Here is a 13,243-nt window from a genome sequence, read left to right as displayed (position 1 = left end):
GGAGAAGGCTGAGTCTCTGTCTAAAAGGATTGCCGCGAGCCAATCCAGTCCAAAAGCAGAAAGAACTATTTTCCTAAAAACAAAATAAAACAAATGAATGAGCGCATGTTGCTGAGAGTGAAGACTGATTATTTGCGAGGGAGTCCGCACTATCAGCAAGACCTGATGTTAATGCATGTGAGTGAATGTGTGTAAATGGATGGTGACTGGACGGACGAGGCAGACCATAGGTTGGACCGACTGGACACTGAGATAAAGACTGGACTAGGTTAGACACATGACTGATAACTGTTCTGTTTTAAGTTTCCTTTCTTATAACACAGGTTGGATCATAAGTGGGGAAAAACTCAGTATGAAATGTGAAGTTCTGGTTAACACACAGGTTTTTGTTTCTAGGAAGTTCCAAGGATGCAGGCTGGGGATGGAGCCAAGAAAAGATCTGACATAATGATTAATTTGATTTCATTCCTTAAACACAGGTTTGAAGAGCCGGAGCATGAATATCTAATATGATATGACTAACCTTTTTCTTTTAATCTCCTAAGCTCGAGTGAAGGATTTTGAGTTTGTAACACATAAGATGTGTCACAAAAGGGGGAGTTACAGGATTTAAGGTTTAATTTGAAAGGGGTTTTAGGATTGTTTTATGACGTTTGGGGTTTTTGATAATTTAGATATAGAAATTGTTTTGTGGTGCTTTTTGATCTGTTTCTATGCTCAGATGGTGATGGTTTATATCTTACCCTGGGCGTGTTTAATAAAACTAAAAGTGTTGCTCACACACATGAAGGGCATGGAGATTAAGTAAAGTTAATATAAAGGACAGAGCCCAGAACATGATATGGTGAAACAACTTTGAATGATTAAAGGAACCTTAGATGAACACAGTAGAGTAGTGAGGTGTAGCAGAGAGAGGCTTTTTGTTTTCTATCCTTTACAGGAGAAGATTTCAGGACCACAGCGACTACAGGGGGGCGAGAATCCTCGAAGCCTGAGATCGAACGGAACCAACCAGAGAAAGGAGAAAAACGGAGCACGAAGACACCTAGTTGTTTATATTACAAAGAAGATCAAAAGCTTGTTAGACATAGGTTATAATGGAAGCATAAAAGGGATGAGAGGAACTTTACATAACATAGAAATCCTGCAACAATTCGTAAATTGCCCAAACACAGTGTTCAGACCGGATATGCGCTACCCGTTAAAGGGGGCGAAGAAATCAGGTCTAAGTTTGAAAAATGAAATGGGTTAACTCGATAGAGGATGTTTCCAAAGGTTGAGAAAATAATGTAGGACCTTTTACCAGGAGAAAGCTAATTGTATCTTTTAGACTTTATAGTGTGCACTGAGGGAAGTCAGGAATAGTTTAAACTAGGATTGAAAAAATTAAACTAGGTGAAAAAAGGGGTGTAGCAAGTAGATTTAGGGCAGCTCACAGCCTGGCGTAAATGCAAGGTGCCGTCACACAGGTTAAGTTATTTGTTTGATTTATTTTTATGACAAAATAATAAGGAAACATTGAAAACATACAACCCGTTGAGGAGACAGATAGGGTTGGGGAATTGAAGGGTTTTGTTTGTTTAGCATAATCTCTTTTGTTATATTTTAGCTTTAACAGGGAACATGCCTCTCTGGAGCTTCTCTCCTGATGCTACCCTGCCAAACACCCTTATCCATAGAGACTATGTCAGCTCCCAAACAGACAGCAACAAACCAAATCTAGCAATAAAACAACTTAAACATCAATAGTAACAAAGCAAGAACAATACAGAATCCACATCTGAACCGAAGAATAAAACAGTGAAATGTGGATTATTAAATATTAGGTCTCTCTCTTCAAAGCCTCTGTTAGCTCACGCCAAGCGGTCGCAGCAGATGGCTGCCCGTACCTGAGCGTGGTTCTGCCGGAGGTTTCTTCCTGTTAAAAGGGAGTTTTTCCTGCCCACTGTTGCCAAAGTGCTTCTTCAAAGGGGGTCACAAGATTGTTGGGTTTTTCTCTGTATCTATGAAGCGCCTTGAGGCAACTTTTGTTGTGATTTGGCGCTATATAAATAAAATTCAATTGGATTGTATTGAAGTAAACTTAAATGTGATAAATTAGGAATTAGTTCATTTCTCGAGTGAGAAATGAAAAAGGGGGACTGGTGTTAGGAATAAAAGAAATATTTTTAATGTGTACTTTAATAATGAAGGCTTGTAGAGCAAGGCTACCTTTGACTTACAAACAAGAGCTCAGCCAGACTGAAAAACAGGAAGTTTTAGTGCACAAGGCATATTAATAGATATAGACACAAAAAAGAGGAACTCCCCATACAAACAATGTTCAAGACTGTGTGACGTGTAAAGTACCGAAATAATACCATATAAGTCACAGCTGATGATTCTAATGTTAGAGAGCTCTTGCAACTGGCGTCTGAGCTGTGCAGAGGTCTCTCACCCCCGGAAGACGATTGAATAAAGAAAGACAGGTACTTATGTATGTCAGCATAAGGTGGAGTCCAACAGAAGCAAGGCACCCTACATGCGCACAGCATGCAGCAGGGGTTGCCAAAATAATATAGAAAACAGCACATGTAGTGAGAGAACACCCACCAAAAGTTCTGATTACACATAGTGTGGTGGCATAGGTGAACTCGCAGGCGTTCCCTATGACATCATTAGCACAACAGGGACTGAGTAAAGTTTTAGATGCTCCAAATCTGACATTTACACATGAAGGAATCAATATGGCAGATTTAATGGGATTAGGAGAACCTCATGATTGTACTAAGAAAGCAGAAGTTGAAGGGAAAGTCAGGGAAAATTTAAAAGCAGAACCTATCCCTGGAGCTGAGGATTGGTTCATAGATGGCTGCTGTCATCGTGATGAAGAAGGATCGAAAGCAGGCTATGCTATAGTCTGCAAACAAGGAACTGAATTTGAGCCCACGAGGAACTCCAGAAGTGGAAGGAGCCACGCTGGATGGGTCCTTACGAGGTCGTTGCCAGAACAACTACAGCAGTTCAACTGAAAGGGAAAGGCGATACCTGGTATCATTGGTCGCAGTGTGCGCCAGCACATGAGAGTTTGGGAGGGGAAAACTCCTCTTCAACTAACACAGGTGTCAACGATAACGAGCAGAGGCAAAATAAATCCTCTCACCTGTGCAACGGGCCAACCAGTAGTCTACCTGGGAGGCCGAAGAGAGAAGAGGAGCAGCGCAGAAGGTCGCCACGCCAGCAGAAAGGAGCGGTGACAAGTTGAGGACTCCACAAAAGCAGGGGAGTTTCATTCCAGGATACAAAGTTTATATAACATGATGCAAACACACGAATCAGAGACACGTAAAGAGAAAACTGATTAGAATGTTCCTTACAACTACATGTTTATTGTATGCAATGATATTAACTATGGCTGTGTTGTTTATTGTCTATATTTTGCAGGGCACTCCGGACCACTTGTCTGAACACGGAGGCCAGTCCAGCCCAGCACTTCCTGAGATTGTAGTTGCTAAAACGGGATAGGGAAAAAGACAAAAGCGCGAGGTGTCAGGTAAAGGTGATGAGTGTCTCAGCATGAATAATGGCACAGAGTTGAATTATGTTAAAGGGTCTACCAGCTCATTCACGTTTGATTTGTGTGACGTCATTAAGTGTACAGGAGCTAGTAGTAGCTGGAGAGCGTATGATGTACGGGTCTGCAATGACCCCATGATATGCTTAGGGTAAATTTAGTTGATGCAAAGTCTAAGCCGCTCGTAGAAAGCTTAATCACCATTCTGACTGATCAGATGGTAACTTCGGGAACAGTAGCTCAAAAGGAACAGGAGCCAAAAGAGAGATTACTTCTGACAACAGATTACTCTAGACTGAAGCCTAAGGATTTGATTGAGCGTGCCACCGGTTTCAAGGACAGTAACCTCTGGCTTGATTGGGTGGCTCAAAATGCTAGAGAACAACATGTATTAAAGGCTATTCCACAACACAACACACGTACCTTAGCCACCAGAGGTAAGAGACATATTTTGGCCAAAAGAGGGACCCAGGGTACACATGCATATGACCCTAGGTTAAACTCTCCGACCTGGATAGACTCTATTGGAGTGCCCAGGAGAGTTCCAGATGAGTACAAGCTGGTAAATCCGATAGTGGTAGGATTTGAAAGTATATTTCTTTGGGTGACACCTAATAAGAATGTTGATCGCATTAACTATGTTCATTGCAATCTGCTGAGACTCTCTAACCTAACCAGGGATGCCATGATGGGGTTCGCAGAACAATTGGGTCCGAGTTTGCTGATGGGAAATCGAATGGCCCTTAACATGAGAAGGGAGGCGTGTGCGCCATATTCGGAGACATGTGCTGCACTTTTATCCCTAATAATACTGCCCCAGATGGCTCAGTAACCCGAGCTCTGGAGGGCTTGAAAACTTTGTCTAAAACTATGCATGAACACTCAGGTATCGAAAATCTGCTGGCGTCCTGGATGACATCTGTGTTTGGACAATGGAAAGGTGTGGCTATGTCAGTGATGTTTTCTTTGACTGTACTTTTGGGAATACTGGTCATCGCTAGTTGTTGTATCATTCCTTGTGTGAGAGGATTGTTGGTAAAAGTAATGGCGAGGGTTCCTAACCCTGGCTGGGTTGAGGGCATCTACCAGATGAACTTAGAACCCATAGAGTGGGGCAGGGAGTGATACAACATGAAGTGTGGTGACATTCCTTGATGGAATGTCAAAAGAGGGAATGTTGGGATTTAGAGATTCTTTTATTGCTGCCATATAATCTGCCTTATGATAAATGCATTAATAACATGTTCTACAGTATTATTTTATCAGTAATATTGTTTACAGGGTTCATATTGCATTGAATATGTTTGTCATCACATTCATTCTATTCACAGGTTGAGTTCATTCTATACACAATGCATAACTGTGCTTGTTTAGAGTTGATGTTCTATCCAAGAGGGTTTTAAGCTTCACTGGTGAGAGTGTCCAGGTGATACATGTTGAGGGAGGATGAGAACATAGCAGGTTAATTGCATGCATGCTTACAATACACATAAATCTAGTAGCAGGCCTGAGCGAAGGCCCAAGTGTCTTCTGCTTCTTATTTGAGACCTGCGCCAATTCAGTCTACTTAGTGATTGAGGACGAGGGTCCATTATTAGCCCTTAGAGGCCCTGAAGCTTGAAGTTATTACCTTAAAAGGAAGGTGTTATCAAAAAGAGAAGTTATATGTCTGTTCATAGTTATTAGAGATGTACAAGATGTACCCTTGTCTGTAAACAATGACTGGACATAATGTATTTTTGACCTGTATTGACGTGTATGTGGGGGTGTGATCCTCTATGCTATAAAACCAGAACTCAGTGTATTTTTGTCAGAGCAAATAAGCCATATGCTGACGGTTGTTCTCCGTTGTCAATAAACTCATCGTTTGATTGCACTTTTCTGGGCCTCCGTCGTTTGTTGTCTGGTCTACAGTTGATCGATCTCGCTTCAACGGATAATTGCTGAAGCCAAAATTTTATGCAAAGAGCTTCCTAAAAATATTTATGAATGTGAGATTGTTCATGTCACATCTGCCTGAAACAAAGAGGAAGTGAATAAATGATACAGGAAATGTTTACAACTTTTTCTCCTATATCAAACATTCTCTCCATACCTGAGAGTGTTGAGTCTCCAGCCTGGATCCTTCAGTCCAGCCGACAGCAGCTTCATTCCTGAGTCTCCTGGATGATTGTAGCTCAGGTCCAGCTCTCTCAGATGGGAGGGGTTGGAGCTCAGAGCTGAGGCCAGAGAAGTACAGCCTTCCTCTGTGATCAGACAGCCTGACAGACTACAGACACACAAAACAACAGTTCATCCGTGAACAGTGATTTTTGTTTGCACATACCATAACATCTATCCATTTATATCCATTTAACTTAACTTTATGTATAAGTGACAATTAACAGACAACAACAGTCATCTCAAGCTGTTTAACAGAGTAAGGTAACAGCCTACAATATTAGAGAGAAAGCCCCAACCATCAGACCATCCACTGTGAGCAGCACTTGGTGATGGTGGAAAGGAAGAACTCCCTTTGACACAAAGATCCTCCCAGTGAAAACAGGCTCAAGGAGGAGCATCTACCATGACTGGTTGCAGGGTGAGGGGAAAGAGAAGAGATGAGCTCAGAGAGAAGAACAAAACACAAACTAAGGAAGGAGAAGACAAAAGTTAAGGACATGCAGTAGTGACATATAAAAGCATCAGGAGTGAAAAGAGGGGAGTGGAGAAGAAAGCAGAGCATCATGGGAAGCACACCAACAGCCTGAGCCTATAGCAGCATAACTAAGGGATGGTTCAGGGTCAACTGATCCAGCTCTAACTTTAAGCTTTATCAAAAAGGAAAGTTTGAAGCTGATCTTCAAAGTAGAGAGGGTGTCTGTCTCCTGAACTCAAACTGAGAGGTCTTCAGCTGGAGGAACAGAAAGTTGAACACATGAATGGGCGGGCCCCACACTTTGGGAACCTCTGGTCTAGGGAAACCGTCTGAAGGAACTGCAGCATCTAATATTGACAAATTCTGTAATTGAGGGCTGGCAGCAGACTTTGAAGCAGAATGACGAATAACTTGTAATGGACAAGAGGGTGACAAGATAAGATGTGGAGGGTGAAAGCAAAAGTGGTCCCAGTGATGATTGATACATAATAATTTAATTAATGCCCATTAGACACCAAAACATGTAATTTTGACATTTTATTCCCACAGAAATAAAATTTATATTTTATGAGCACAAAGTAGCCCCAAATCTCCAAATTGGCCAGTACATGAAGTATTTTTGTTAAACAAACAAACACATGACTATAAAAATGTTTACATATTAATTCCAATTACTGAATTAATTCTTAATTAATAAACATTTACTTGACAGATCTATAAAGGTTACTTGTTTATGCAATAATATAATTCACAATTTAAATGATCATCTGTGTAAAAGTTTGAATCCTGACCTGAGAGTTTCCACTGTACACTGTGAACTCTTTAGTCCAGCAGACAGAAGCTTCACACCTGAATCCTGCAGGTCAGAGTTACTCAGGTCCAGCTCTCTCAGACTAGATGACTGGGAGCTGAGAACTGAGGACAGAACTTCACAGCTTCTCCCTGAAAGATTACAGCCCATCAGTCTGAAAAATAAAGACAACCTATAATACAAATACTCGTGTAAAGTTCCATCCATCCATTTCCGCTTATCCTTTTCAGGATCGCGGGGGGAACTGAAGACTATCCCTGCTGTCTTAGTCCAAGAGGCAGGGTACACCTTGGACAGGTCGCCAGTCTGTCATAGACATACACAATAAGACAGACACAACTATTTGCACTCACATTCACACCTATAGACAACTTAGTGTCCTAACCCCACTAACTGCATGGCTTTGGACTATGGGAGGAAGCCGGAATACCCAGAGAGAACCCACGCAAACACAGGGAGAACATGCACACTCCAAGAAAGAAAGAAAGAAAGAAAGACCCTGGCCTGATGGTGGAATTGAACTCAGGACCTCCTTGCTGTGAGTCAACAGTGTTAACTATCATGCCAATGTGCTGTAGTCACGTGAAATTTGTAAGTATACTTTTAAATTCATATACATATATTTTAAGTTATATTTCCCAATATTAAATCCTGTTTTTTTATTTTTTTAAAGGAAACCTGAACATGCTAAGAAAAATCATCATATGGATTTGAATATGGATTGGCTTAAAATATTTAATTGGTTAATTTAATTGGTGTCAGCATTAATCGCATTAAAATGACATTAACGCCATAACCGCATTAGCACAGCAAATCTTCGTTAGCAAGTTAATGCAGATCGCCCCGTACATGGGGCTGCACCGCATCAAAGAGTTAGCGCGTTAACGCAGTAGCGCCTTGCAACCCCATGCACGGGACGATCTGCATTAACTTGCTAATGGAGATTTGCCGCATTAATGCGGTTATTACATTGATGTCATTTTAACAAGATTAACGCTGACAGCACTAGTTAATTTTAAAAATACAAGATGTAATTTGACCTGACCTCAGAGGATTCAGTTTACAGTTTAAACTTTGTAGTCCAACAGCCAGAAGCTTCACTCCTGAGTCCTGCAGGTTTTTGATACTCAGGTCCAGCTCTCTCAGACTAGAGTCCTGGGAGCTGAGAACTGAGGAGAGAGCTTCACAGTTTTCCTCTGAGAGTTCACAGATGTTGAGTCTGAAAATAAAAACATGAACAAGGTGTTACAGTATAACCAGGGTGTAATAAGTAATGATGTATTTTAACGTATGCTTAATATCTTGTGCTCAACAGGTTAGTAAAATTTTACTTTAACTTAGAAATGATTAAAAATGTTAAGAAACAACAATACATGGATAAAGTTTGCCTTTACTGGTTAATTTGTTTCATTGGTTTATTTTTTGATTTGATAAAAAGAAGAAACAAACATATAAACAAACAAAACAAAACAGAATACATATTGATCTGACCTCAGAATATTCAGTTTGGCATGTGGACTCTCCAATGCAGCAGACAAAAGCTTTACTGCTGAATCATTCAGCCTGTTGGTACTCAGGTCCAGCTCTCTCAGACTACAGGACTGGCAGCTGACGACTGACAACAAACCTTCAGAGCCTTCCTCTGAGAGGCTACAGCTTCTCAGTCTAAAAAACCCCAAAAGGAATATTTGAGATCAAATCTCTTTATATGTTGAACCTAGATAATAAATCAAATATGCGTGTGTACACTACAACTCAAAATTAACTTCAAAAATGATAAAACTTAAGTGTGGAAGAAAAAAAGTAAATTAAATTTATAGAAACACAATTGTACCAACATATATAAATTGCAACCAGTGATCTAGTGACACTAGATCAGTGTCTGCAGACATGCCTGTGGGTACTAGAGTACTACAGTTACTACAGTACTGTTGGTCACTTTCTTAATTCTAATATCTGCAATTACTGTAAATATAGCTATAAATAATGTATCACATGCTGGACGTGCAGACTCTTGTTTGATTTCTGTCTACAACACGCTGCTTTGGCTCATTCCCCTTTAAAGTCCCGGCCTCCCTAAAGGGCAACTTTTTTTTGCTTTGATAATTTCATAAAGCACACTGAAGATCAGTCATTACAAGCTCCATCTACTCAACCTTCTAGTTTACAAATTCTAAAAAACTGTAACCCACATTAAAACCTGATGGAAATAAAATCTTCTCAAATGCATTTTTACATTTTAGATCCACAATAACAAAGTTTACACGTCTCTGTTCAGTAATTATTATGTTCATTACCTGCATACTGTGAGTAACACTGAATTTTAAACAGTACCTGTATAAAACTCTTCCTGTTAAAGGTGTTTATAAAGGGTATAAGCTGAAATGCTGACTTCATGGAGAATGTTTGGTGTCAGGAAATATCAAAGGTAAAGCAGAGATCCATCCAGTCTCTTCCATTTGGCCCACAGAGAGAGAGACAAGCATTCTTACTCACACTTGCAAGAAGTTTAGATCACCACTTAACCTAACTGCATGTTTTTGGACAGTGGAAGGAAACTGTAGAGTACCATGAGAGAACCCACTGTAATTCTGTAGGAACACTGGTTATAGTGGCATAACAGTTAGATATGGTTGCTGATGAGAAACAGAACCTTAGTAGGAATTTCAAATATAAAGCACAAGTATTTCCCTCCATACTGGATATAGTCAGGACAGCCACAGCTGATTTATATATATATATAAAAGAGAGATTGAACATTGCACTAAAGCTGAGACAAAAACCAAAACTTGGATTACGAACACCAGAAAAAGATGAAGGTGTAGTCTGGTAGCTGAAGTATATGCTTTAGAAAAAAAGTTACAAAACTCCTGGAGTTGGGGACAAGTGAAAAGCCTGAGGATAATAAATTTGATAAAAGGGGCTGATAGATCAGAACTCATGTTTTTATAGACTGGGTCTAGATTGTTACTTGATTTGAGTTAAAAAGAAAAATGTTTCAGAAATGCTGAAATGTCCTGCTGGAGGTAAACATTAAACGTATCAAATATTTGACTGAGTGACTAATGATCATTTAATTCAGTATGTTCATATTTTCCTAAAATGCTAAGTTCTTTGAACTGAGCATGCCTGATTTTGTTACGTAGAATCACGATTTTAAGAAAGAAGTGATGATCACATATTTACTTACAGAGCTTTGTTGGAGGCTTTGACCACTGGCAGCAGCCTCAGAAGAGCCTCCTCTGAAGCAGAGTATTTCTTCAGGTCAAACACATCCAGATCTTCTTCTGATGACAGTAAGATGAAGACCAGAGCTGACCACTGAGCAGGAGACAGTTTATCTGTGGAGAGACTTCCTGATCTCAGGGACTGTTGGATCTGCTCCACTAGAGAACGATCATTCAGTTCATTCAGACAGTGGAACAGGTTGATGCTTTTCTCTGCAGACAGAGTCTCACTGAGCTTCTTCTTGATGTACTGGACTGTTTCCTGACTGGTCTGTGAGCTACTTCCTGTCTGTGTCAGCAGACCTCGTAGGAGAATGAGATTGGTCTGCAGTGAAAGACCCAGGAGGAAGCGGAGGAACAAGTCCAGGTGTCCATTTGGACTCTGTAAGGCCTTGTTCACAGCACTCAGGTGAAGCAAATTTAGTTTTCTTTTGTTAAATATTATAGAAAATATGGTGGTTGTTTGTTGTTCTTCCAGCAGATTGAGTCCAGAGTTGATGAAGGTCAGATGGACATGAAGAGCAGCCAGAAACTCCTGAACACTCAGATGGATGAAGCAGAACACCTTGTCCTGGTACAGTCCTCTCTCCTCTTTAAAGATCTGTGTGAACACTCCTGAGTACACTGAGGCTGCTCTGATATCGATGCCACACTCTGTCAGGTCTGATTCATAGAAGATCAGGTTTCCTTTCTGCAGCTGATCAAAAGCCAGTTTTCCCAGAGACTTAATCATCTTCCTGCTCTCTGGACTCCAGTGTGGATCTGTCTCAGCTCCTCCATCATACTTGACCTTCTTCACTTTGGCCTGAACCACCAGGAAGTGGATGTACATCTCAGTCAGGGTCTTGGGCAGCTGTCCTCCCTCTCTGGTTTCCAGCACATCCTCCAGAACAGTAGCAGTGATCCAACAGAAGACTGGGATGTGGCACATGATGTGGAGGCTTCGTGATGTCTTGATGTGGGAGATGATCCTGCTGGCCTGCTCCTCATCTCTGAATCTCTTCCTGAAGTACTCCTCCTTCTGTGGGTCAGTGAACCCTCTGACCTCTGTCACCATGCCAACACAGTCAGGAGGGATCTGATTGGCTGCTGCAGGTCGTGTGGTTATCCAGAGGCGAGCAGAGGGAAGCAGTTTCCCCCTGATGAGGTTTATCAGCAGCACATCCACTGACGTGGACTTTCTAGGGTCAGTTAGGATTGTAGTTTTGTGGAAGTCCAGAGGAAGTCGACACTCATCCAGACCATCAAAGATGAACACAACCTGGAAGTCTTCAAAGCTGCAGATTCCTGCTTCTTTGGTTTCAGTAAAGAAGTGATGAACAAGTTCCACCAAGCTGAACTTTTCCTCTTTCAGCACATTCAGCTCTCTGAAAGTGAATGGAAATATGAACTGGATGTCCTGGTTGGCTTTGTCTTCAGCCCAGTCCAGGGTGTATTTCTGTGTTAAGACTGTTTTCCCAATGCCAGCCACTCCCTTTGTCAGCACTGTTCTGATTGGTTCATCTCTTCCAGGTGTGTCTTTAAAGATGTCTTCTTGTCTGATTGTTGTTTCAGGTCTGTGTGGTTTCCTGGATGCTGTTTCAATTTGTCTGACCTCATGTTCATCATTGACCTCTGCAGTCCCTCCCTCTGTGATGTAGAGCTCTGTGTAGATCTGATTCAGAAGGGTTGGGTTTCCTGCTTTAGCGATGCCCTCAAACACACACTGGAACTTCTTCTTCTGTGCAGATTTAAGTTTAGGCTGACACCTCTGAAGAACCTCTGAATTTCAAAAAGCAGATAAGTTGATCTGTCTATTGTGGTTAATATAATGTCATGATATTATTTTTAATTTGTATCCCAATACAATAAGTCCCAATAGATTTCAGAGTAATTTCATCTCAAATCAAGTTTTTCTTCTGCTTGACCATCTCTTATTTGTATAAGAAGTTTATGCTCCTAAGTTTGTTTAGTTTTGAATTTTCAGATATATTGAATTACCTTCAAAAAAATTGAAAAAAAAGTTTAATTGATATCCTGCAGATCTTTTCCATCAAGTGGAGGATCTACCAAGGAGATGCTCTGTCCCCACTACTGTTTTACGCCTGAACCCCCTCAGTGAGATCATCAATAAAACTGGCTACGGATACTGACTGCACAATGGAGAAGCTTTCAGACACCTCCTGTACATGGATGACATCAAGCTGTATGCCAAGAGTGAATGAGACATCGATTCACTGATCCACATCACCAGGATATACAGCAATGACATCGGAATGTCGTTCGGACTGGAGAAATGTAGTTGGATGATAACAAAGAGAGGGAAGGTAGTCAGAACGGAGGAGATCAAACTATCAGAAGGCAACATTGCAGACACTGAGGACAGCTACAAGTACCTGGGGATCCCACGGGCAAATAGGAACAAATTAAGATGCCACCGGGAAAGCTGCAGATGAGTCAGCTGGACGGTAAGAACAAGATCCAGGCTATAGACACCTATGCCCTGCACGTGATCAGGTACCTTGCTGGGTAATAAGCTGGCCAAAGGAGGAGTTAGAAGCCAATGACATCAAGTCAAGAACTCTCCTGACCATGCATGGAGGGGTTCACCCCAAATCCAGCACCCTGAGGCTGTATGCTGAGCGGAAGGAAGGGGGCCGGGGACTGGTGAGTGTCAGTGCCACAATCCAGGATGAGACAACAAACATCCATGAATACATCAGGAAGATGACCTCAAACATTGGTGCGCTCAATGAATACCTCAGGCAGCAGAAACCCAAGAAAGAGAAGGAAGAAGAGAAACCATCATGGAAGGACAGGACCCTGCACAGTATGAACAAATGGCAGATAGAGGAGGTGGCTGACATCCAGAAGTCCTACCAGAGGCACTAATCATGGCAGCACAGGAACAAGCTCTGAGCACAAGATCCATAGAGGCTGGGGTCTATCACACCAGGCAAGACCCCAGGTGCAGGCTGTGTAAAGATGCCCCAGAGACAATCCAGCACATAACAGCAGGGTGCAAGATGCTAGCA

Source organism: Oreochromis niloticus, unplaced genomic scaffold (genome assembly GCF_001858045.2).
Source record: "Oreochromis niloticus isolate F11D_XX unplaced genomic scaffold, O_niloticus_UMD_NMBU tig00001669_pilon, whole genome shotgun sequence".
Taxonomy (NCBI): domain Eukaryota; kingdom Metazoa; phylum Chordata; class Actinopteri; order Cichliformes; family Cichlidae; genus Oreochromis; species Oreochromis niloticus.
The sequence above is the reverse complement of the archived record's forward strand: the minus strand, read 5'-3'. Positions refer to the sequence as shown.